This window comes from Elaeis guineensis, chromosome 2 (assembly GCF_000442705.2).
Source record: "Elaeis guineensis isolate ETL-2024a chromosome 2, EG11, whole genome shotgun sequence".
In the NCBI taxonomy this organism is placed as follows: domain Eukaryota; kingdom Viridiplantae; phylum Streptophyta; class Magnoliopsida; order Arecales; family Arecaceae; genus Elaeis; species Elaeis guineensis.
In genome coordinates, this window is record NC_025994.2 from 20,974,148 (window position 1) to 21,001,630 (window position 27,483).

The following is a 27,483-nucleotide window of genomic DNA, read 5'->3' on the forward strand; positions in this document are numbered from 1 at the left end:
AATGTATATCCATTGTCCTGGCTAGAATCGATACCATTCAATGTAATGCCTATAAAGGAGAAAGGCCAAGTTATATGATCCATGTGGCAGATAGAACAGCTAGTTTTACTGAATTAAAGAAGCAATAAATAAAAGGGTCAATAGTCAAAATTGATGGATCACTAAGCAGTCTAAGCATCCTGTTAGGTCATTTCCAAAATAAAAAGTCATGCCATTATCTCACCATTGAAGATAAATGGTTCCAATGTATCATTTTCTATATGGTCATAAACCTATCATTCCGGTAAGAGGAATGCACTCAACTTGACCATCATTCGCTGATATTGTAAACAAGCTTCAAGTATCAACCAAGCCTCTCTAATAGCCAAAAAAAAAAAACATTTAGATTCTAATAATGCAGAAATATTGGATATAGGAACTCATTCTTCATCTCCTACTTCGAATGCCCATGACCCATAAAAAATGACTAGTTAATAACAACCAACCAATGAATGCTCATGTTGGGCAGTTGAGTCAAGCAGACAAGGTGCCCACTGTTAATTCATTATGGTCAACTAAATTGACAAGTCTATCAGCTATATTGACTGGTGGTAGGATAGCCAGGTTTGGTTCTGTGCCCCCTCCACTTACGAAGCCCATAATCCTCTGACCAGAACTTACTTTAGATAATTAGGGGTAATTAAGAATTAAAAAGATACAAAATCACCAGTCAGAAGCTAGTTAATTATCAAGCAATTTCTATAACAACCATGCACTACCACCATAATTAGACATATATTAGCAACCAGAACCCTGCCATTTTTCTTACAATGATGTGAAGTGGTAATCAACCGCAAGGCGCAAAAGAAATAGAAACTTACAAATAAGTGGACATCCACAATAATGCTCATTCACCATTTGCCTGCTTCATCTCCCAAAGAGCAACATCTAGTCTGCCTTCGCAACTTTTCTCTGTTCAATCTGGCCAGTCAGTGGGCATTGCATCTCTGTCCAACTGATTGAAACCATAGTAGCACCTGAAGCAACATAGAAAGCAGTTGTTTGGTAAATTTCCTATTCCAGGTCTTAATTCACAACTAATAACTATTGACGTGAATGTGCTGCACCAGCAATGCCATCAATTTATTATGGAGTATACACACCATGCAAACCTCTCTCCACAGAGTTGCAGATGCTTATGTGCATATGTGCATGTGCATGTCATCACATTATTTGGATGCTCTGTTGTTGAACTGTGGAACCGTAGAATATTAATATGATGCAGTACATGAATCAAGTTATCAATTGGCGCACCAGAAACAACTCTGATTCAATATTTATTATCTCTAGATGCAATTCTGCATAGGAACACACTATCCTCAAGAAGAACCATCCAGGATCCTCGAACATTAGCAGAACAATGACATTTTGTTTCTTTCTTGAGAATTTGATGCCTCGAAATACTATGGAGAACTTAATGGATCTTTCTTTGCAAATTCCTAATACAGGCTACATTTACACATTACAAGCCCTCTATATCTTTTCCCATGGCTTCCTTCTATGTCATTTTAAGCAATGGCCTCCTCTTTCCAGAACACTCAAAACAAACCCAGGCTTTCTCCTTTCTAGGACCTTAGGTTTTCATGCATGCATTTCTCATCAGAGGCAAATATATATTGATATAGACTAAAAATGTTCTCATTGGCCACTATTTTGAAGAAACAGAAATTTTCAGGCTCGACTCAAAAGAGGTAAAATAAAATCCTCCAAACTTCAGTGCTTCTGAATACTCACAAAATATACCATGGTGGCAATGAATGCATATCTCCTATATTTCCTACTCTATCAGGAAAATGCTCAACCATTTGATAACACAAATTTTCATATTCATTAACTACAATTCTTATCGCTTCCTCTAGTTTTTCTTAGGCCTTCTTAGCTCTATTTCTAGCCTTACAGCCACAAATCCTCCCCAAGTAGGTACATAACTACATCAAGAGGACCATGGGTACAAGCAACATCCATCAAAGTACTTAAAATTGTGAAGGTTGTGGCTTCTAATTCAATGCAAAGCCTTCTGAGTCCAACTAACAGTAAAAAGGGCAGTGGACATCATGCAACTTCCATTATTGAAAAATGTTAATCAGACTGGAAACTTGAAAAGACAACGGAAGCGAACTCAAGTTACATTTTGCATTAACAGCCACAATTATATGCCTAATAACTACACCAAAAATTCTCAACGTTACTTGTAACAATCTCAAGGAGACATGAATACTGAATCAAGGTTTTCTGATGCATAAATCAAGGAAACTTCATGAACATAGGTTTGCTGATGACTGCATGGAATCAAATGGCATGCTGCAATCATGGAACAAATGATGAATTAAAGTTCCACTTGTACCTGCTATACTTTGAGCGGATACTACTCCCTATTCATTTTTTGCAGTGGAAAGGTAATACGCCCTTGCATCTCCAAGAGAGAGCTTATTGCAGGAATTAAATTTGACTAATGTTCTCTTGTAATTCCATATTGCAAAAAAGAGCACGTCATTATATATATATATATATATATATAACAGAATAAGGCAAATACTTCCATCAAGTTGTAAGACAACATGATGTGGACCATGTGATAGGAAAGTAGAACATGAAGCAGTGAAACGCATCTTGCTTAAATACTTTGCCATCATCGGGTTCAACTACATTTCGAGACGCCTGAAGTCGTGTGACATAGTGATAGATATCTAAGGTTACTTATCAAATAATTAGCATAAACCTGTCACATCTATTAATATCAAAAACCGCATTTCCCAATATAACATTGCTAAAAAAGATATATACTTGTGCTCAAAACACAATATATTAGCAAAGAATACCAAATACGGGTCGTCTTTTGGTCAGTTTCAATTACTTCAACATAATTTCCAAGACATTAGCAGGTAAAAAATAATTACTTCCTAATAGCAATTAATTCAACAAACTGCCACAATTTAATTATCAATTTAACTATCAACAAATTTAATTATCAAGAGACTGCTCCTTATATTGGCATGATTTGACTTTGCATTATTCTTCTGCATAACATTTTCTTCTGCCTCATTTATATCTGCCAGTACATTGTTCACTACCATAAATTTAGTGTATATCATGACTTACCTAGAGATTCATCTACTATGCTGTTGCTTATTTTATTTTGTTAAGTTCACCTAAACTTCAGCAGTATGATTGCATAAGCTTCTTAGGCAGGTTTAATGTTGCCTAGCTATCATAGATATGGAGTTCACAGTGTTCCTATTCATTAGCTTATTGATTTGTTTATGCATTTACACATTTACATAACTAGAGGTTTGATTAAATTCAGCATATGATTTGTTTATGCAGATTATCATACCTAACAGAAAATGATAATTAGAAGAAAGTTATATTGAATCAAGACCAAGAGCTATAGCAGATTTTTCATGTAGAGGGTTCCCCTTGATCAGTCGATGGAACATGATATATTATTTCTCTTAAAACCACTGCTCAAAGATGTCTGCAAGCAAATATCTGGTTTCAAGAAATCAACAGGTTACATGTACTATACAAAGTTAGGCAAAAAAGAAAAGAAAAAAAAAGAAAAAGTAATTAATATCTTCACAATTGTTCATATACAACCATCAGAAGTACTCGTAAAAAATTATAACTGACATATGATAGTAAAAAAATATACCAGTAGTTGGAAGAATTAAAACTACTACACAATAGTAAAAAGATATACCAGAAATCTCAAAAGGTTCATAAAAAAGAAAAATAGAAGTAATGCATCAGGTATTATTTTAGGATACAACTAAGGCTCTGACAATGTCACCAGGATGAAATGACAAATACATATCCACTTTATCAATTTCAGTTGCACGAACATCGTGTTGTCTGTTAAAATAAAGCAATCAACATCCAAAACAAAAGATAATTTTGGTAACATCTGCAAGAAGTCAGCATAAATGGCATACAGAATTCTGCAATGAATTATAACATCCGTAGATGTCCTTTTTTTTTTTTTTTTTGGTAAGATAGATAGCCACTGTTGAAACAACTATTTTTCCATGAAATATAAGCACAACAAAATTTCTACTTCCATCATGCATGATCCAAAATAACCAGTGAATGGAAGTTTGTAATTTCCTTAGCATCATTACCTTTGTTGAAGTCAAGAGAACCAGTAAGCACAAGTAGCAGTAGCAAAAGTGAGAATGTCTAGATGGAGGAGACAAGTATGGCAATCAGGGAGTCAAGATACTAGAAATGGTTGGTGCAACTATTTTATATGCTTTAAACATGCCAGAAATGCCAAAAGATCAATAAATTAAATTAAAGAGTCACTAAAGAAGAGGAAACATTATAAATCGAAAATAGTTAATGGTAATTCTACGACTCCCTCCATTTTGGAAGCAATGATCTTAGACGATAACCGATGGTAAATTTAGAATTATAAAGCCAGTCCTGAGTCAGTAGAATAACTCAATAAAGATTGTTGTTTGTGTCTATCATATTTGAAATCACACCATATGTCAAAGAAGAATTACATAAAAAATATTAATATCTTACTCCCAATACAACCGAAAACAGTTCATGTTTGTTGAAGAAAATATTCTAGAAAGGTTCAGTACAATAAATAAAAATCTGAGCTAAAGGATGAGTTGCAGGGCCATGACAAAACAAAATCCTTGCTCTGTGACAGTCATGCAAAACATCATCCATTTTCTTTATTAAAAAAAAAAACTCCTCAAATATCAAAATAGCTTAATTTTGTGCATTACGCACTACCTAATTATGCCTGTAAACTTTTCCCTTGTAGCTTTGGCATCAACACACATTATATCAGCTGAAGCCATCCTGGGCATCACTTGTCACCTGTCAAAATAGAAAATAGCTTACATATTTATTTGGTACAATATGATAGGACTTAATAGTGCAATCAATGTATTAATTTAACAAATATAATGTTATCCTGCTTGGGAAGAAAGTAGACAATATACAATGATGAAGACCATTTGCAGTGTCGATAACAAATTAGGAGTTAGGGGGAACTAGAAAAAAGATTAAAAAAATAATAATAATAATAATAATACAACAGCAACCAAAACAGTCTGAAACATTAAAAAAAAAAAAAAAAAAAAAAAAAAAAAAAAAAAAAAAAAAAAAGATAACTCATGAAGAACCTCTTCACCGTAGTCTAGGATAATTAGATGACTATTACTATATCATATACATCTGATGTATTCAATAACAATTTAGGACCTCATCTAAAAAAACTAATCGAAAGATATTATCTGAATTTTTTATCTTCTATAAGTATCCAAAATCTTTTCAACAAATAAGCAATATGAGACTACATACATGCCCACACAGGTCCTCATATACTCTCTCTATTTAAGTCCTAGCGTTCTCGTCAGATTAAGGATCCAAATTCGTGCATTCATTCATAAACACCATGATCAGCTTATGATTAACCTCTATAATCCCATGCTGTCAAGATTCACAGACTCGATACTAGAATCTATATCAGTTGTCGGTCGGTACGATATGGTACTATACTACATCGGACTGTATCGTACCGTACTAATAAAAAAAAAAAAAAAAATCCTACCACAGATACAAAAAAAAAAAAAAGAAAATCGGGTTGAACCGTACCAAACCAGACCAAATTGTCTGGTATTGGACAGTTCGGGCCGATATCGTACCGAACCAACCGGTTCAGTCCGATTCAACCTATTTTCCAAAAATTTGGTCTGAATCAGACTGACTCCCCATCGAAACGGTTCGGTATGGGGTATACGGACCGGTTCGACCGGTATAGAATACCATGCATGCTGCAATATCTTCCAGTCCACATAGATTATGGATCGGATCCGCTTTGATATCATTTGTAACAATCCAGGATCTCATCCAAAAAGACTGATTGTAAGATATTATTTGGACTCTTTGACCTAAGTACTCAAAATCTTCTTCATGAATAATCAATATGGGACTAAATATATGTTCATACGTGATCTCACATAGTTACTCTGTTTTTAGCAAAGTCAGTTTCTTCCTTTCTGACAGGTGATTTAAGTTGCAGAAGCAAAAGAATCCCCACAGATTGTCGCAGATCATACAAGAGAATGAAGCTCCTTAACGATGTGGCTGATATCGGGGTTCTTCAATACGTCATTTTTAAGTTCTACAGCAGCTTGACTCATGTCTAGAATATGATCTACAGACAAGAATGCTTCCCAGTCTAACCTTTTTTCCCCTACGGCAAAGTTACATCTTACTTTCATTAAAAGAAAGAAAATATATTTCATCTCATTGACTGAGGGTTAGAGTTACGGGCACGTATAATTTCCATCCAGACATCCAAATATAAAGATAAATATGCTCTCCTTTTATCTTGTATTGTTCTCTTGTAACAGTAGCACTTCTCTTCCATTGGATGAAAACAGCTATTAATATTTGCCGGTGAAGACGACAAAAAAATAAAGAAAAAGAAAGAAAGAGAGAAAGAAAGAAAAAAAAAGGGCAGGGAAAGATATTAAAAAAGAAGGAAAAAAAAAACAACAGCAATAGAAAGAAATAATAGTGAGGAAGAAGGAGTTTGCTTATGTTTGGGCAATTCAGCTGACTCTTCGATTTCAACTTTCAATCGATCTCATAAACACCAACTGCCGACTATCAATTTGCTTGCCGACCAATAGTTGGCTATCTTCAGCCATCAACAAACTCCAACTATAACAACTCGACTGATTCAGATCGATGACTATCGGTATATCAGAGTTGCCGACCGATGGTCATTCAGACTTCCACAACTATCGACATACGATCGACATATGACATATTCTGATTACCGACATATAATCAGCTTATCAGAAACTGCCAGCGTAGAAAGCGCATAATGGCTAGAACATGATCAGTGACGGGTATAACCACCCATCCCACGATCACATAATATCGAAATAAACGGAACCCACGTGTCTAACCGTTACAAACGATTACTAACTATTCATCTATAAAAGGAGGTAAATGAACAGCATTTGGTAAAGACTCTTGAGGGCTGAAACTCTGCTTCTTTGAATATTCATCTGCTGTTCATCACTCCCCACTGAGTTAAACATCAGAGGGTCCTCATTGGACATAATTTTGATCAGTGCGGACTTCATTTTGTAGGTGCTTTTCACCGGTGATGGATGTAACAGAGGATTGGATGCAACAGATTGGTACACCAGGTAGGGAGAGAATATGAGCAAACATGGCAAAGATCAGAGCTCAAAATAATTCTACAGGATCCACGAGGCAATCTTTCCACCGGAAAGATCTCCTTCCTCCACTTCTATTGGCAGAGTCCAGCTCTTCGCATCCTGTAATCACTGTGGACACACAAATTGCTGCTCTAAGACAGCAAATGAAATTGTTGACGGAGACAGTCCACATTTTTCAACAACAACTGACACAACAACAATAGCAACCACTGGCGGAGGAATCGATAGCTCATTCAATGCCATCCAGGCACACTCTCCAGAACGACGACCATCTTGACGTTCTCATCGAGTCAAGCAATCGTGTTCTTGACATTCTCATCATGCCGCTCATCCTTCGCGGCGATCTCCTTTTTCTTTCCATATATATTACAATAAGAAGGGAAGAAAGCCGTGTGTACCTTTTTCTTCTCTATCTTCAAATTCTTTAGGAGATTCTACCCCTAAATTTTTTCAGCAACGGCGGCTTGATGACTACGAGCATAAGTTCAAGGAGATCGACCGCCAACTTGCCTGACTTCAAGTAGAAGGTCAAAAGTCTTCCAACGACTATGACTTCTACACTGCCCAACCTCTCTCCCAATGTATCCTAGACGAACCAATCCCATCTCGATTCAAGATACCGCAGATGGAGCCATATGACGGCTACACTGATCTAATTGATCATTTGGAGAGCTATAAGGCTTTCATGATGATTCAAGGGGCAACCGACATCCTCTTATGTATTGACTTTCCGGCAACTATTCGGAAAGCTGCTCGAACTTGATATTCTAGACTTCAGTCAAAGAGCATAAAGTCCTTCGAGCAACTCGAGCATTTCTTCATGGCCCATTTCAGTACTAGCCGAAAGGTGCCACAAACATCAGATAGTCTCTTTTCTATCAAACAAGGTGAGACAGAGATATTGAGAGATTTCGTGGCTCGCTTCAACACGATCATGCTTGAGGTCAAGGATCTCAATGAAGATATGACCATCTCAGCCATAAAAAGACGTCTGAGGGGATCTAGATTCACCTACTCTTTGGATAAGACTCTCTCTCGGACCTATGCTGAACTCTTAGTGCGCACATACAAGTGTATTCGCACAGATGAAGGCACTTCTGATCGGTGCCAGACAGAAGAAAAAATTCAGAAAAAGAAACAAAAAAAAAATGAAGCTCCGATCAAACCAAATCGATCAGCGATTAATAAGCGAGCTTCACTCCAACGATGGAGTCCAAGGTCGAACAACTATGGCAGCAGGTACAACTTCTATACTCCTCTTTCTGCTCTCCGTACATAGATCTTAATGAAGATCGAAGGAGAGGAGTATCTTCGACATCCCCTGTCGATGAAAGCGCCACAGAGGAGTCATGACAAGAAGTATTATCGGTTTCATCGTGATTACGGTCACGATATCGAATAATACATACAACTCAGAGATGAAATAGAAGTCCTGATTTGATGTGGCTACCTCAAAAAATTCTGATGAGATCGTCTGACTCAACCTCCCACCGACCAATAGCTCCAGCCACAAGTTGAGAAATAATCAACAATCGACCAATGGCGGGAATGATCAACATGATCTCTGAGTGACCGAAGGACTGGGGACAACTTCTGAAGAAGAGTCGGCAAAGAAATGATGACTTGACAATGTAATCTTTTTTTTGAAAAATAATGTTCGGAGAATACAAACTCCCCATGATGATGCTATCGTCGTCTCGACAATGATAGCAAACTAAAATGTAAAAAAAAATTTAGTCGATAATGAAAGTTTAATTGATATTTTTTTTTACTCGACTTTCTCTCGAATGCGATATCGACTGACCGACTCAGAAGAGTTTTTACACCATTAGTCAGTTTTACCGAAGATGCAGTTACCGTGGAAGAAAAAATTACTCTCCCACTAACTGTGGGAGCAGATCCATAACAAAGTACTGTGCTCCTGATATTCACGATCGTCCGAGTTCTATCGGCCTACAATGCCATACTTGGACGATCTAGACTTAATGCCCTGAGAGTGGTAGTCTCAACATATCATTTATTGATCTAATTTTCAACAAGAAATGGAGTCAGAGAAATGCATGGAGATCAACAACTTGCTCGACGTTGCTTCATGGTCTCTACAAAAATAATCAATCTAAAGACTCTTTATCCATCGATAAATTAGACTAAAGAGAAAATGAAGAAAGGGATGAACCAACCGAGCAACTGATTTCTATCCCATTAAAAGAAGAAGATTCTGAGAAAATGGTTAAAGTTGGATCACAATTGTCTGATCCGGAGCGATAACAACTGGTGAATCTATTAAGAATAAATATCGATATTTTTGCTTAGTCGGCAACCGACATATCAAAATTTTTTTTGAAAGTAATAACCCACCGACTGAATATTAATCCTAAAATTAAGTCGGTGAGACAAAAGAAGAGACCTTTTGCTCCTGAAAGATAGAAGATCATCGATGAAGAAGTCGACAAACTCTTTATGGTCGGCTTCATCAGAGAAGCTAATTATCCCGATTGGCTCGCCAATGTAGTGATGGTGAGAAAAATCAATAAAAAATGAAGAATCTGCATCGACTACACAAATCTAAATAAACCTTGTCTGAAGGATAATTTCTCCTTACCAAAGATCGACCAACTAGTTGATGCGACTTCAGGACATCGACTTTTGAGCTTTATGGATACCTTTGTAGGCAATAATCAGATTCGGATGGTACTCAAAAATGAAGAATACATTGCCTTCATAATCAAGAAAGGCATCTACTGTTACAAAGTAATGCCATTCAGTTTAAAGAATGTCGGAGCTACTTATCAACGGCTGGTCAACAAACTGTTCAAAGCACAAATTGGACGTAATATAGAAGTCTACATTGATGATATGCTGATGAAAAATCTCCAAATCTTTGATCATGTTCGAAACTTAGAAGAAGCATTCGACACACTTCGATGACATCAGATGAAATTGAATCTGACTAAATGTGCATTCGGAATAACTTTCAAATTTTTTATGTCACAACGAGGAATTGAAGTTAATCCTAAAAAATAAAGGCTATCATCAATATGAAGCATACAAGCTCCAAGAAAGAGATACAACAACTCAATGGAAGGATTGCCGCACTCAGCCAGTTCATCTCAAGGTCGGCAGAAAGGTGTTTATCCTTTTTTAAAATTTTGAGACAAGCAAAAGATATTTTATGATCAGATGAGTACCGACAATCTTTAAAAAATTTAAAAAGATATTTGACATCCTACCATTACTTACAAAATCAAAGATGGGAGAAACTCTGTATCTCTATCTGGTGATTTCGACAGAGACAGTTAGTTCAGTATTCATCTAAGAGGATAAAAATCAAATTCAACTGTCGATTATTACACCAGCAAGATACTTTATAATGCTGAAATAAGATATTCAAGAGTGAAAAAGATGATCTACGCTCTGATCATATCATCACAATGACTTCATCCATACTTTCAAATACATCTAATAGTCATCTTAACAGATCAGCCATTGAAGGCAATTCTATACCGACCTGATACTTCAGGTTGAATGGCAAAATGAGCAATAAAACTCAGAGAGTTTGATATTCAATATCATTCATGACCATCAATGAAGGCACAAGTTTTAGCTGATTTTATTACCGAGTACACCATATTCAATAATAATCTTGAGGATGAACTCAACGACAAATCGAAGCAAATTGAAACTCTTGAGACTGACTTAGCATCGGTGTGGGTGCTTTATATTGATGGAGCATCTAACGTATAAGGTAGTGGAGCTGGTCTCATCCTCACCAATTCCGAAGAGATTGTAACTGAATATGTCCTTCGATTTAATTTTAAAGTTTCAAATAACCAAGTCGAGTATGAAACTCTTCTAGCTGGCTTGAAGATTGTCAAGAAACTTGACATCGATAACTTGAAGGTCTTTACCGACTCGCAATTGATTATTGGATAAGTTAAGTATGAGTTTGAAGCCCAAAATCCTATTATGATGAAGTACCTACAAAAAGTGAAAGATCTTACATCGATCTTGAAATATTTTGAGATCTTTCACATTCTAAGAGCAGAGAATGCTCAAGCTGATGTACTTTTCTGACTCGCAACTACTTCATTCAGCTTGTTGGGTCGGACGTTCATCGAATGTCTCGAACAATCGAGTATTGCTAAAATCAAAGAAGTACTGTAAATCAATGATGGTCAAGCTGGATGGACTCGATCATCCAGTATTTGACTGATGAAACTCTACCTACAGATCCCTCAAAAGCCAAACGACTATGATGGATGGCCTCACAATATATTTTAATGAACAATTCTATAAAAAGTCATTCTCTCTTCCCTTGCTAAAGTGTTTGAAACAATAGATGCGACTATGCACTCTGAGAAGTTCATGAAGAGATTTGTAGAAATCATTTGGGGGATAAATCATTGATTTATAAAGTCATGCAACAAGGATATTATTGATCCACCATAAAGAAAGATGCAGCTGAACTTATCTGAAGATATGAATCATGTCAGAAGTATGCTAATATACAATATCAACCGATCAACCAGCTGACATCAATTGTTCCACCATGGCCCTTCGCATAATGGAGAATCGACATACTTGATTTTTTTCCTCTGGCATCTGATTAGAGAAAATTTATAATGGTTGCTATTGATTACTTCACCAAATGGGTGAAAGCTAAATCTTTGACACAAATCATCGAAAGTAAAATGAAAGACTTCATTCCAAAATCAATCATATATAGATTCAGTCTACCACATACCATCATCACCGATAATGATCGATAATTTGATAATCAGAACTTCAAAAAATTTTGTGTGAAATTTCATACTATGCACAAGCTCACCTCAGTCGGTCATCCACAGTCCAATGGTGAAGTGGAAGTAACAAACCGAACAATCTTACATGATCTCAAAATCAGACTGAATGAAGCTAAAGACCTCTGGATGAAAAAATTATATCTGATCTTATGGGCATATCGGATAACTCATCATATATCGACAGGAGAATCGTCATTCAACCTAGCTTATGAAACTGAGGCGATGATTTCACTTGAAATCAGATTGCCATTAGTAAGAGTGGAAGAGTATAATGAGCCGAGCAATTCTGAATGTCGGAGAGCTGACCTAAACTTACTTTCAAAAGTCTGATAGCAAGCTCAAGTTCGGATGGTAGCATATCGACAAACAATAGTTCGGTATTATAATGCAAAAGTCAAGCCGAAGGTCTTTCGTCTAAGAGATCTGATCCTAAAAAAAATAGAAGTTTCAAAACCTCTGGATCAAAAAAAATTATCTCCAAATTAGGAAGGACCCTACAGATAACAGAGACACTTCGTCTGGATGCATATCGTCTAAAAATTTTAGATAGGACAATTATCCCTTAGACTTGGAATGTCAATAATTTGAAGATATACTATCAATAAAGTTGTACATATATGATATTCGAAATGAAATATTGCGACTCTAAATCTTGAAATCTTCGGTCAACTACAAGTCATCTACAAAAATAGCATCAGATCGATAAATAATCGATCAATTTTTACTGACTATATCTTGATTTTTTATTGTAAAAATAGACTTAAGTCGAACGATGATATCAAATTGATAAATAATCGGTCAGTTTGTACCAACTATATCTCAATTTTTCATTGTAAAAATCGACTTACCGACTATATCTCGATTTTTCATTGTAAAAACTGGCTTAAGTCGAATGACTACTCATACTGACTTAGCTTTAGCTAAGTGGAACATTATGCCGACTTGATCTCGATCAAGTAGAAAATGCACCAACTTGACTATGATCAATCAAAAGATATTCGACTTATCACCATCTATCAAATACCTAAAGTATACAAGCTAAGTCGGTTGACACCCGACTAGCGGATAAATTCTACTACGATTATTGATCGACATTCAATTCATCGATGGATGATCGATAATCCGACCGTTATTCAACAACATTGTATTGTACAAGTGTAAAAAGAGATTCCATGAAAATTTTTTTTGCATTCATTGAAGAAGAGATTACAAAATTGGACCCAAGGTCTGATTATAAAATTGGACTTGTTGTCCGATTACAAAAAGAAAAAGAAAAATATATTACACCAGTTACTAGTCAGCTTCTTCTTCACCTTGCTCCGATATAACTTTGGTAGTTGGAGCAAATTCTGGTGTAGTTGGTGCATCTCCTTCATTCTGTGTGGTGGTCTCCTCAATAACCTCTTCACCCAAACTAGGGGAAATGATGCTGCTCAAATCCAAGTTTGGATACAATTTTTTGACTGTATCTCTGCCATCCTCATATCCAACATGGTAGGAGGTAAATCCATCCTCAAGAATTTCATCATTGAATTCTTGTGATCTTTTGAAATTCTTCATGGCCAGACTCAGAGCACCTTTCGTCGATTCAGCTTCTTCCTTGGTGGAGGCCGACTCTGCATCGGCCAGTGCCAACATCTCCATGGTGGCCCGATGCTTTCTGTGCTCCACCTCAAGCTCTTCTATGCATCCATCTCTCTCTCTTTGGAGCTGATTGATGGAATATTTTTTGCTTTTGATCCAGGATTCAAGAGACGTGATGCTCTGTTGAGCCAATCCTAATTCGGCTTTGGAGAACTGTAGTTCGGCCATCACATGGGAGATCTCTTCCTGAAGCATCTTCTCCCGTTCGGCTGTCGCTTGGAGTTGTTCGATGGCAACAACTTTCTCAGCATTGGTAATCGCCGCCTTGTCCATCCACGCCCGACAAAGCTCGATGATTTTTCGATATCCACTCTCTAGAGCGTGCATATTGTGTGCCCACTGAAAGAAAAGAATAAGTCAAAAAAAAAGAAAAGAAAAAGAAGAAAGAAGTCAAACTTACCCCAAGCATCATCGGGTAAAAGGAAGAGAACATTTCGGACACTGTCCGATCTTTTCTATTCTCTCTGTCAGTCAGGAGAAGTGCAGCTTCGATGAGTCGTTTGGTCAATAATGAATTGGCCAAGGCCGACTCACCGATAGGGACTCAGATGTCAAAGAGAGTGGGAAGACCCACCAATGATCCATTATCGACAAAAGTAGCCGGTGTATTTCTTCGATCCCTAATCGACAGTCTTTCACTTGAAACCGCCATAAAATCGATGCTCGACTACACCTGAGACCGTGCCACTTGAGGAATGACTTGCATAGCAGCAGATAGTTTTAGTTTGATTGTGACTACAAAATCGACCCGAACCCCGACTGATGGAGCTGCTGATGGTTCTAATGTAGTATTTTCATTGCTAGAAATTATGTCCCAAAATCAGTCGTCAGTCTATTGACGGTTGAGCTTATTATTATAATTATATATAAATTATTAAATTAATAAATATTATTTAATTTTTTTATCACTGTGTACATCTTATTTTGAACTCCTGTTATATGATGAAGTCCTTAAGACTATTTGATTCGATATATCGTTTAGTTCTTAAACCTTAAGTTTACGATCAAATAATATACTATTATTAGGACGATAGCTATATCAAGTATAGGTCGTTGTATGCCATATACGTTGGTTGTCCTCTTAACCAAAGAGTGTGGAGACACTGGAATGGTATACAAATGAGATATAAGAGTACATCTCACTGAATGTGACCAACTGTTGAGTACTCTGCTGTCAAGAGTAGCTTACGAAGGATATGAGTATAAGTGTCCCTCCGACCTGAGATCAGCACGGTGACTTGCAAGTAACTCACTGTGCTTTGATGTTAGACTATCTGAATTTCTAATTCAATGATGAAAAATTTTTGGACACAATCAAGTACTTGAAAAGTCGGTGTGTGAGTCAAGATGAAATTGACCCCTCTGAATAAGTAGGAGTTAAAGTATCAATGTATTTCAATTCAGTAAAACCTCGACTGGGGTAATCCATGTGATGAATTTTAAAAATTGAAATATAATGTGGATGACCATATCAGGGTTGACAGTTAAACTCTAGGTCACTTTGAGTATTTGGGTCAAAGAGATAAATTATACGGTAACCATATGTCAATAGGTTCTTGAATAATGCTTCGCAATCTTTCGACCTATCCGGACGTCGGGTATCATTGCTAGATGGTCACTTTGATTGGCATAGAAAGATTGTTCTTATACTACCGACTTAAGTTCGAACCTATGAGGTCACTTTCAAAAAAAATTTCTAACTGATTATATGGCTGATCAACGATTAAGAATCATTCTAGGATAAAACAGTCAATTCGATTGATGATTAACCCTGTGCAAAAGTTACAATAAATCAATTCACTAATTATTGGTGAATTGTAGGAGGGTTGATTAGTAATTAGATTACTAATTAGCTTAATTTGATTGAGCATTGAGGTTTGGATCAAATCTAATTAAATTGGATTCAATTTAGTTTGATCCGATTAGGTTATGAGATGACCTAATCGCTAAGGGTATTCGATTTCTAATTTGAGCAGGACTTAAGTTTGATTAATTTTTGATTTGATTAAAATTTAATCGAGATTATTTGCTATCTAATTAGATTAGGTTTAGTGATCAAATTGGGTCTAACTTAATTTGGTTGGGTTAAGAATCTAATTAGATGAGAAAATAATTCGAATTCAAATTTCTTGCACCTCCTTATCTGCGCCCCCTTATTCTTCACGCGAGAAAAAAAATTTATTTGAATTTTTCTCATGCTCAAAAGCTTTCCATGTCTATATCTGATTCTTTTTGAATTAAAAATTGGTTAATTTAAATTTGAGTTCAAATAGATTTGAATTTGAATAAAAATCTAGAGTCCAAATTGAGTTGGACTCTTCTCTTCACGCCATCACCTTTCTCCATGTATAAAGTATTTTTGCATGAGATTTATTCTGATGTTGGTCGACCTCTCTCTAAGTTCATAAGATAAAATAAGGTTTGATTCAAAATTTAATTCAAATTTGATTTGAATTGATGATAAGGATCAACCATCGTTTGAAATTGAATCGAAACTACCTTTTCTTATCTTTATCTTCTATGGGATGCCACCCTTATGAAGGGATCAGTTTTGTGTGAGATTAGTAGTAATTTTTAGCATAAAAAATTTGAGAGTTAGGATATGAAAAGTTGAGAGTGGGTTGGGTTTTCGTGCATGAGAAATAGAGAAAGTATTCTTCCTCTCGAGCGTGAGGTGTAGGGTCTAGGGTTTCAACTCTAGATTTTATGAGAAGAAAAATATAAGAGTGAGTCTTGTTCAATCTTTCACACCACCACCTCCTTGTAAAGCTTCATCTTCTAATCTAAAAGAGTCTAGAAGATCCAAAGAAAGGAGCTTGGATCAGCCATCTAGAGCCTTCGAAGCAAGCTAGCACTCCTATGAAGGAAGATCCGATCAGGACTTCGAATGGACGATCTGTAGAGATCGGATGATCTGTGTGGCTACTCGACATTAGTGAGAGCTTCATACTATACCTATCAGCAGGAGAGATCATCGATCCATAAAAAAGTGATGAGTTCTGAACTCAGTCGATGTGATCTAAAGGTTAGATCAGATCAGGGCATCGATGTGATCGATGTAATTTTTCTATTTTATATCAGATTTTATATATAAATTTTTCATATCATAGATCCTTAATTGGTAGTTTAGATCTGATTCAAGGTGTGTTTAGAAGATTAAAATATTTAATATTTTATTTTTGACTGTAAAATTTTAAAAATACATGCTTTGAACTACCTATTTTTCCTTCAATGGTATCAGAGCGTGGTTTCTCATGACATAAATTTTTTTACATATAATCTGATATTACATATATTTAGATCTATAATTTAATTTAGATTAGATCTGATATATGATATTTAGATCTGAAATTAATTATAGATCTGATCGCACAAACTGATATAAGGTTGTCCTGCTGTAAGATTTACTCCTTACAATACAAAGATTGTCCTAATTTGTGCTAATCTTTATAAAATCTAATTTTAATTATTTAAATTAGATTTAAATAATTAATTTAAAATCTTAGTATAGTAATCTGATTGGATAGATCCTAATAGCTATCTGATCATAAGAGAAATTAGGGTTTCGCAACTCTATTTATCTATTCGATGGGATCTCTTATGGCGAGTAGGGATGTTGTACGGTCTTTTTCATGATGATGAATAATGAAAAAAATTTTAAAATTTTATTTTGGATCTAAAATAATATATATTAGATCTAAAATTAATATTTTGATCATTAGATAATTGATTATAAAAATAGTTTATAAAATTAAAAATTATTTTCAAACACCAAATCCGAACCCATGTCAGCCCAAAATTTTATTGAAAATTAGACGATCTAGATTTGAGAATCAAAGATCTAAGGCATTAATTTTATAATTCATGGGTTAATGTGTTTGCTCGAGTCAAATCCATTTAATTGAGTTAGATCTAGGGTTAGAAATCATTGATAATGGACCATGTTAGTAATTGATCAAATCTAATTAAAAGTTAATTCTGATTGGATCAATTTCTTCTCTTGATCAATTTTAATAGTGATAGTTGGTTAAGTCTATATCTTTGATTAGACTAATATAGACTTTGATCGTAGCTCTGTGGTCGAATCCAAGTCTATAAGTTGATCAAATTAAAAAAGAATAACCAATTGGTGTCTAAGGTAAGTATGACAGCTTTAATCAGTGGTCATTAATTGGAAGCTACTCACATAGATTAAATCTATGTCGAGTTAATGGCATATCCTTTCCATCGATCTCACTTATCTGACCAACATGATGAATTATATTTTGATTAGATTACTTAATAATTGGGGTTGACCTATGCTAACTAGAAAATCAGTATGACTGATTTAAGTGCCCCTAGTTCAACCTGTCTTGAGTCCTCTTCATGACTTGATGAAGTCAGTGGAAGGATCTATATGACTGGTTGGCTGGACCAGCTTATCCCTAATCTTCTTTAATCTGATTTGGTGAAGTCAGTGGGAGGATTAAGATTAATTGATCAAGTCTTTTCTTATCTCTCAATTTCACTAATTAAATCCTCTAAAATTGTTAGGTCCCTAAAAATAAAATAGTTATGGTGATAATTAGATCATTACATCCCATTAAGTTGGGTGATAATAGGTCCAATAGCTTAGATGATTATTAGAGGTGCCACACATCTGGTGCTTATCTAGCTGTCAAAATTATCATTCATAATATGTTGATTTAGTTGTGTCTTTCTGATGATGGTCAGGTTGGCCGAGCCACACTCGGACCTGATCACTCGTTTGTTAAATACACTAAATTCTGACATGTTAATGGTTGGACCTATCCAAAATTTTTATTAAAGGTGCCACATGCCTGCTGAAGAGGTGTCTGGGGTAAAATTGAATGCTAAAAATTGTTTGGTGAAATAATTGGTTAAGAACCTACCCATGGGTCCATAAGGGTTGGCCGAGCTACACTCGGACCCATGTGCAGTCCATGTGGATTATAGTACCTACTAAAGAATTATTGTAATTTCTCAAATTGAAAGTAGAGGCTATCAATTCGAATAAAATAGTGGAAGAACCTTTTGACTAAAATCTATGTCTTTAGGCTTAATCAATTCATATACTAATTAGGTTTTGATTTTTCTTTTACAGTCATGGCCGCCACCTTGTCGCTCTGATCATTATTAGATAGTGATAAATTGATGGGACTAAATTCGATAGCTGGTATCGAAAGCTCAAAATAGTCCTGGAGTACGAACAGATCTTGTATGTGTTGACAGATCCGATACTCAAGGAACCAGCTCCGAATGCGTATAGCACAATCAGAGACACTTATCAAAAGTAGCTCAACGAATGAACTATGGTTCGTTGTATTATGCTGATGGCAATGAATGATGAGTTTAGCCATCGTTTCGAGAATGTTTAGCTGCAGGATATATTGTAAATGTTAAACGAGTTTTTTGGCACATCCGACGACGTTGAGAGGCATAAGACTAGTTGTGCCATCTTTAATGCTTGAATGAGAGAAGGAGCGTTAGTCACCGATCATGTACTATACATGATCAAGATGATTGAGTGTTTAAGCAAGCTCGATTTTTCTTGCATGAGCAGTTAGAAAAAGATGCCATTCTAAACTCTCTGCCCAAGTCCTACCTCCCTTTTCTTACTCATTTTTGAATGGACAAAGCCTGCGGTCAACTACCACAGTTTGCTGAAATTGCTGTAGAATTTTAAGAAGGATCACCAGCTCTATAAGAAGTTAGTGAATGTTATGGGAGGGTCTTCTTCTGGACGTCGACCCTTTAAGAAAGGAAAGAAGAACAAGAAAAGGATGCAAAGTGCTGGGGCACCCAAGCTTTGTTAGACTAAGAAATTCAAGTCTGATCAGAGTCAGGCAGAATGCTTCTACTGCAAGAGAAATTATTTTCAGTACATTGCCTCTTTGGATCTGAATAGATCGAGAAAGAAGCAAGTTATTGCTGGATAAAGTAATTATATGATAACACTTTGTAATTTTACTACCTGAGTATTAGATATCGGAAGTCCTTTTAATATTTACAATTCATTGCAGGATCTGTAGGTTAGTAGGAGATTTGAAAAAGGTGAAAATGTTTCTTAATATTGGAGATGGAAGACCAATTTCAGTTCTACTGTTAGGGATGGTTAAGCTTGTATTCAAGTTCAATGTAATTATTCTTAGTGAATGTTACTTTTATCCTTCCTTTTTATTGAACATTATTTCTGTAGACCTCTTAGTCATGTACGGTTATAAAATTTTAATAAAAAAATAATTTTAATATCATTATGAATGATGTTAATGTGATAAATAGACAGCTGAACAATGGTATTTACGTATTGTTGCAATCTACTAGTGTAATATACACATCCAGCAAATATCCTAGAATTAGTGATATCTCTGATATCTATCTTTGGTACTGTAGGTTAGGTCATGTTAATAAAAATAGAATAAATAGATTGACACAAGAGAGAATCCTCGAAGTCAGTGATTGTGAATCACTTCCAACCTATGAGTCCTGTCTTCTTGAAAAAATACCAAGTCACCTTTTACTGAAAAAGGTGAGCGAGCTAGTAAAGTTCTAGGTCTGATACATACTGATATATGTGAATCGATGAACACTAGTGTCAGAGATGGATATTATTATTTTATTATATTTACAGACGACCTATCTAGGTATGGGCATGTCTACTTAATGACACATAAGTCAGAATCGTTTGAATTGTTCAAACGATTCCGTAATGAAATAGAAAAACAAACTGAAGAGTATTAAAACTTTTCAATCCGATCGAGGAAGAGAATACCTCTCCAGTGAGTTTCTGATAGAGTCAGAAAAGAATAAAATTCTTTCGCAATGGATTCCTTCTGGAATACCACAGCATAATGGTGTATCGAAAAGGAGAAATCGAACCCTGTTAGATATAGTTCGATCTATGATAGGCTTTGCAAGTCTGTCGATCTTTTTTTGAGAATATACACTCGAGTCAGCTTGTTATATTTTAAATAAAGTTTCGAGTAAGTCCGTAAGTAAAACACCACATGAGATGTGGATAGGATGTAAGCCAGCACTCTCTCACTTTAGGGTTTGGGGATATCTGGCCTATGTCAAACATTTGAAAGCTGATAAGCTTGAACCTAGGTCTGACGACAAGTGTCTATTTGTAGGGTACTTAAAAGAGATTAAGGGATATTACTTCTACCTTATTGATGAACAGAAGGTGTTCATTAGCAATAGGATAATCTTTCTACAAAAGGAGTTCTTTGGAGAAAGAATTAATACCTCAAAGATTAAATTTGATGAAGCTCGATCGATAGAAAAACCGACACAATCTAGTAAACTCATAGAGTTGGACTTGATTAGATCAAATCCAGAACCTGTTGTAGAAACATCCTTAAAGAGATCCGATAGAGTACCGCATCAATCGGATAGATACTATGATTTTTTAGTCTGAGACGGTGATCCAGTTGAACTTGATGAGAATAATAAGGATTCGATCACCTATATCGATGCGATGCAGAGATCTGACTCCAATAAGTGGCTGGAAGCCATGAAATCTAAAATGAAGTTCATGAAAGTCAACAGTGTATGGACATTGATTGACCCACCTGAAGGGATAAAATTCATAGAGTATAAATGGATCTTTAAAAAGAAGAGGGGCGCAGACGAAAAGGTGGAGACCTATATAGCTCGTCTGATTATCAAAGGTTATCATCAGCGTTATGGTATTGACTATGATGAGATATTTTCTTTTGTGGCAATGCTCAAGTCCATTCGGATCATACTTGCGATAGCAGTACATCTGGACTATGAAATCTGACAAATGGATGTGAAAACAGCCTTCTTAAATGGAGAGCTGGAAGAAGAGGTGTATATGATACAATCTGAAGGTTTTATATCCATAGATGAGTCTAAGGTGTGCAAGTTTCAGAGGTCCATTTATGGACTTAAGCAGGCATCTCGAAGTTGGAACATGCGTTTTAATAAAGTGATCAGAACGTATGGTTTCATTAAGAATGGAAAAGAACCCGACATATATAAGTAGGTTAATAACTCTATGATAGTATTTTTTATTTGTATGTAGATGACATTCTCTTAATCAAGAATAACATCCCTGCATTACAGAGAATAAAAGTTTGATTATCATCACAGTTCTCCATGAAGAACTTGGAAGAAGCATCCTTCATCCTTGGAATAAAGATCTATAGAAATAGATCTAAAAAGTTGCTTAGATTATCCTAATCGACGTACATTGATACTGTGCAGAAAATATTCAGCATGAAGAATTTCAAGAAAAGCTATCTTCTGATAGGTCAAAGAATTTCTCTTCTGAAGAGTGATTGTCTGACAACTCCTCAAGAGAGAGAGCGTATGAGTAGAATTTCATATGCTTCGGTAGTGAGATCTATTATTTACGCCATGACATGTATGCTACCGGATGTGGCATACTCACTAAGGGTAGTGAGTAGATACTAGTCCAATCCAAGTGAGAACCACTGGAAAGTCATAAAGATCATCCTTAAGTATTTGAGAAATACTAAAGATTAATGGTTTATTTATAGAGATCTGACTTAAAACTTATGAGATTTACAGACTTCAGTTTTTAATTAGATCATGACGATAGTAAGAGCATGTCGGAATATATTTATATCCTGAATGGTGGAGTAATCTACTAGAAGAGTTTCAAGCAGTACTCTATGGCCGACTCTACTTGCGAGGCAGAATATATCGTGGCATCCAATGTTGTGAAGGAAACTGTATGGTTACAAAAATTCATCAACAAGCTCAGAGTGGCACCCTTCCTTGATGGCTCTATCTTGTTGTACTGCGACAGCACTGGCGCCATTGCTCAAGCGAAGGAACCGAAGTCACATCAGCAAACTAAGCATATTCTGCACCGCTACCATCTGGTTCAGAAGATCATGGATCGAGGTGATGTTGAGCTTCAAAAGATCGACAGAAAGAAGAATTTGACCGATCCATTTACTAAAGTCCTCAGTATCAAGGAGTTTAAAGACTAAATCAAAGATGGATATACGATACTATACTGATTGGCTTTAGTCCAAGTGAGAGTTGTTGAAAATTATGTCCCAAAGTCAATCGTCAGTCTGTTGATGATTGAGCTTATTATTATAATTATATATGAATTATTGAATTAATAAATATTATTTAATTTTTTCATCACTATGTACATCTTATTTTGAACTTCTGTTATATGATAAAGTTCTTAGGACTACTTGATTCGATATAGGAGGATATATCATTTAGTCTTTAAACCTTAAGTTTACGACCAAATGATATACTATTATTAAGATGATAGCTATATCAAGTATAGGTTGTTGTGTGCCATGTATATTAGTTGCCCTCTTAATGAAAGAGTGTGGAGACACTGGCATGGCATGCAAGTAAGATGTAGGAGTACATCTCACTGAACGTGACCAACTGCTGAGCACTCTGTTGTTAAGAGTAGCTCGTGAAAGAAATGAGTATAAGTGTTGTCCCTCCGATCTGAGATCACCATGGTGATTTGCAAGCAATTCACTGTGCTTTGGTGCCAGACTATCTAAATTTTTAATTCAGTGATGAAAGATTTCTAGGCATCATCAAGTATTTGAAAAGTTGGTGTGCGAGTCAAGATAGAATTGACCCCTCCAAATAAGGAGTTAATATATCGATATGTTTCAATTCAGTAAAACTTCGATTGGGGTAATCCATGTGATAGATTTTACAAATTGAAATACAATGTGGGTGACCATATTAGGGTTGACAATTAAATCCTAGATCACTTTGAGCATTTAGATCAAATGGATGAATTATACGGTAACCATATGCCAATAGGTTCTTGAATGATGCTTCGCAATCTTTCGACCTATCCGGACATCGGATATCATTGCTAGATGGTCACTTTGATTGGTATAGAAAGATTATTTCTATACTACCGACTTAGGTTCGAATCTATGGGGTTACATTCAAAAGAAGTTTCTGACTGATCATATGGCTGATCGACGATTAAGAATCATTCTAGGATAAAACAATCAATTTGATTGATGATTAACCATGTGCAAAAATTATAATAAATCAATTCACTAATTATTGGTGAATTATAGGAGGATTGATTAGTAATTAGATTACTAATTAGCTTAATTTGATTGAGTATTGAGGTGTGGATCAAATCTAATTGAATTGGATTCAATTTGGTTTGATCCAATTAGGTTATGAGATGACCTGATTACTAAGGATGTTCGATTCTTGATTTGATCAGAACTTGAGCTCGATTAATTTTTAATTTGATTAAAATTTAATTAAAGCTATTTACTATCTAATTAGATTAGGTTTAGTGATCCAATTGGGTCTAACCTAATTTGGTTGGGTTAAGAATCTAATTGGATGAGAAAATAATTTGAATTCAAATCCCTTGCGCCTTCTTTATCTGTGTCCTCTTATTCTTTACGCGAGAAAAAATTTTTACATGAATTTTTTTCATGCCCAAAAACTTTTCCACATCCACATCTGATTTTTTTTGAATTAAAAATTGGTTGGTTTAAATTTGAGTTCAAATGGATTTGAATTTGAATGAAAACCTAGAGTCCAAATTGAGTTAGACTCTTCTCTTCACGCCATCACCTTTTTCATGTATAAAGTATTTTTGTGTGAGATTTTTTGCACCATTCTGATGTTGATCGATCTCTCTCTAAGTTCATAAGATGAAGATAAAGTTCACGCCATCACTTTCTCTATAAGGATCAACCAACATTTGTAATTGAATCGAAACTACCTTTTTCTTATCCTTATCTTCCATGGGACGCCACCCTTAAGAAGGAATCAATTTTGTGTGAGATTAGTAGTGATTTTTGGCATGAGAAATCTAAGAGTTGGGGCATAAAAAGTTGAGAGTGGGTTGGCTTCCATGCGTGAGAAACAGAGAAAGTGTTCTTTCTCTCAGGCGTGAGGTGTAGGGTTTAGGGTTTCAACTCTAGATTTTGTGAGAAGAAAAATACAAGAGTGAGTCTTGTTCAATCTCCCACACCACTACCTCTTTATAAAACATCATCTTCTAATCCGAAGGAGTTTGGAAGATCTGAAGAAAGGAGTTTGGATCAGCTATCTAGAGCCTTCGATGCAAGCTAGCACTCCCGCGAAGGAAGATCCGATCAGGGCTTCGAGTGGATGATCTATAGAGACCGAACGATCTGTGTGGCTGCTTGACATCAGTGAGAGCTTCATACCATGCCTACCAGTAGTGGAGATCATCGATCCGCTAAAAGATGATGAGTTCTGAACTCAACCGATTTGATCTAAAGGTTAGCTCAGATTCAGGCATCCATGTGATCGATGTAATTTTTTTATTTTATATCAGATTTTATTCATAAATTTTTTATATCATAGATCCTTAATTGATAGTTTAAATTTGATGCAAGCATATTTAGAAGATTAAAGTATTTAATCTTTTATTTTTAATTATAAAATTTTAAAAAATACATACTTTGAACTACCCATTTTTCTTTCATTCATCTCTCGCCGTCTCAACTCTAGCCAACGGCACTTCAATTGGAGGAAGCAATGTCGGAGCTGACAACACTATAACCAGCTCGATGCTGAGAGCTATCACTGATAGGATGTCGGACACCCTCGTCAGTACCAACTCAGTGTCACCCCGACTTCTCTTCAGTGGTCGGGATGGCCTGGCGTCGGTCGCTGCTCTCTTCTTAGCAGCATGTAGATGGATGTCGTGGTTGAGACACGTGCTGTCAATCGCATAGCTATAATCAAAAGATAAAGTTCAGTACAAAGTTCAAAAGCAAACAAAAAACAAAAAGCAATCGATTATGTTATATCTAAAAAAGTTACCGAACTAAGTCCGGCATTATAGAGAGCCTGCTCCGTCATCAGCTCTCATTGCGTTGGGACATTCATATCTTTAAGTCGAAGAAAATCTTCTCGATTGATGATGTCAACCTAATTATGCTCATTGGGGTCGGTTCTCGGATCACCCCAGCATAAAGAAAAGCCCCAAGGAGATAAAGAAGAAATGAAGAAAAAATTAGTTCTTCCATCCATGAATGGACGATGGAAGATCGGAGATAAAAGATAAACCCTTCCTTAGGTTGAAAATCACTAACCCTTGGCTTTTAGGTGAGAATGGAGGACGAAGAAAGCTCGAAAAAGAGAAGGATGAGGGTTGGTCGGGATAAGACGATACAACGGAGCAAAACTGATAATAAGCCGAATGAAATTCGGAGCTAATTGAGCAGGAGAAAGTCGGTAATAATCAAGAATATTTCGGATAAACTCTAAAATCGAAAATCGAAAACCAGCCCGAGGTCCTCTATATAGAATGCAACCTGATCCGAAGGAAGAGAGTTCACCCAACCGTCCGGACCAGGAGCAAAAAGCTAAAATTGTTTTGGGATATGCACTATTCTCAGACCGATTAACATTGGATCCGGACAAGAAAAACCTTCATCTCCAGACCCGAAGGAGAATCGTCAGTCGGATTCTCCGACCGACTATCTCGAGAAGATAAAGCTTCACTTTTTCCCCCTACTTGCCATTGAAAAGAAGAAGAAAAGAAAAACCTAGAGGAAGAAATAAGAACTCGACCTAGAACAAAGAAATCATGCGAACGGGGAAAGCTCTCAGCACCTAGGGCAGAACCTTCTATTGTAGAGGAAAATGATGAGTGCGAAAGCAGAAAGTCCAATAAAAGTGACTTTATATATATAGGATCCCTCAACGGTCCGAATGAAGTTATTTAAATCAGGGCTTCTCCAGATTTTGACAAGTAGCTACATCAAAATTGACCATTGATCGAACGGCTCGATGCACCTACCCTCCAATCACGCCACCTCACCACAATCCGCATGAATGACATAAGCTAATGAATCTAGACATGTGGTCAAAATTGACTAGTCAGAATCGAATCGTCCGAATTCATCGGAACACCGAACTATCTTCTCAAAGCGACACCCTATGATGATTTGACAGATATCGAAATATAAAATGACTGAAGATCCTTCGTATTTCAAAAAATCATTAATATCTGCAGTCGAATCAGAGCTTGAGACAATACGTGACAACTTTCTTTGTCCAACAGTCAAACCACGTGACAATCCATATGTTAGACTGTCTTGGACTTGGAAGTGGGGGCAACTGTTGGGATAATTCAGCCGACTCTCCAATTCCGACTTTCAATCGGTCTCATAAGTACAAACTACCAACTATCAATCAGCTTGGCCGACCAACGGTCGACTATCCTCAGCCATTAACAAACTCCAACTATAACAACTTGACTAATTTCAAATCGATGACCAGCGGCATATCAGAGTTGCCGATCGATGGTTATTCGACTTCCACAACTACCGACATACGATTGACATATGACATATTTTGATACCGACATATAGTCGGCTTATAGAAACTGCGAGCGCAGAAAGTGCATAATGGTCAGAATATGATCAGTGGCAAATATAACCATCCATCCCATGATCACATAATGTCGAAACAAAGGACCCACATGTCTAATCGTTACAGACGTTACCAACTACTCGTCTATAAAAGAGGTAAATGAACAGCATTTGGCAAGACCTCTTAAGGGCTGAAATTCTGCTTCTTTAAATATTCATCTGCTATTCATCACTCACTGACTTAAGTATTAGAGGATTCCATCGGATGTAATTTCGGTCAGTGCGGACTTCATTTTGCAGGTGCTCTGCACCGACGACGGACACAACAGGAGATTGGATGCAACAGCTTGCTTGCTTACTCGAGCGATGACCACAAACCCCCGATTGGGATAGCTCCATGAGCCTTGCACC

The 27,483-nt window shown here is 36.2% G+C and overlaps 1 pseudogene; it reads right to left on the bottom strand.

Moving 5' to 3' along the window:
- Positions 1 to 927: 927 nt before the first annotated feature.
- The window catches only part of LOC140855422 (uncharacterized), a 54,886-nt pseudogene continuing 28,330 nt past the window's right edge, over positions 928 to 27,483 (bottom strand).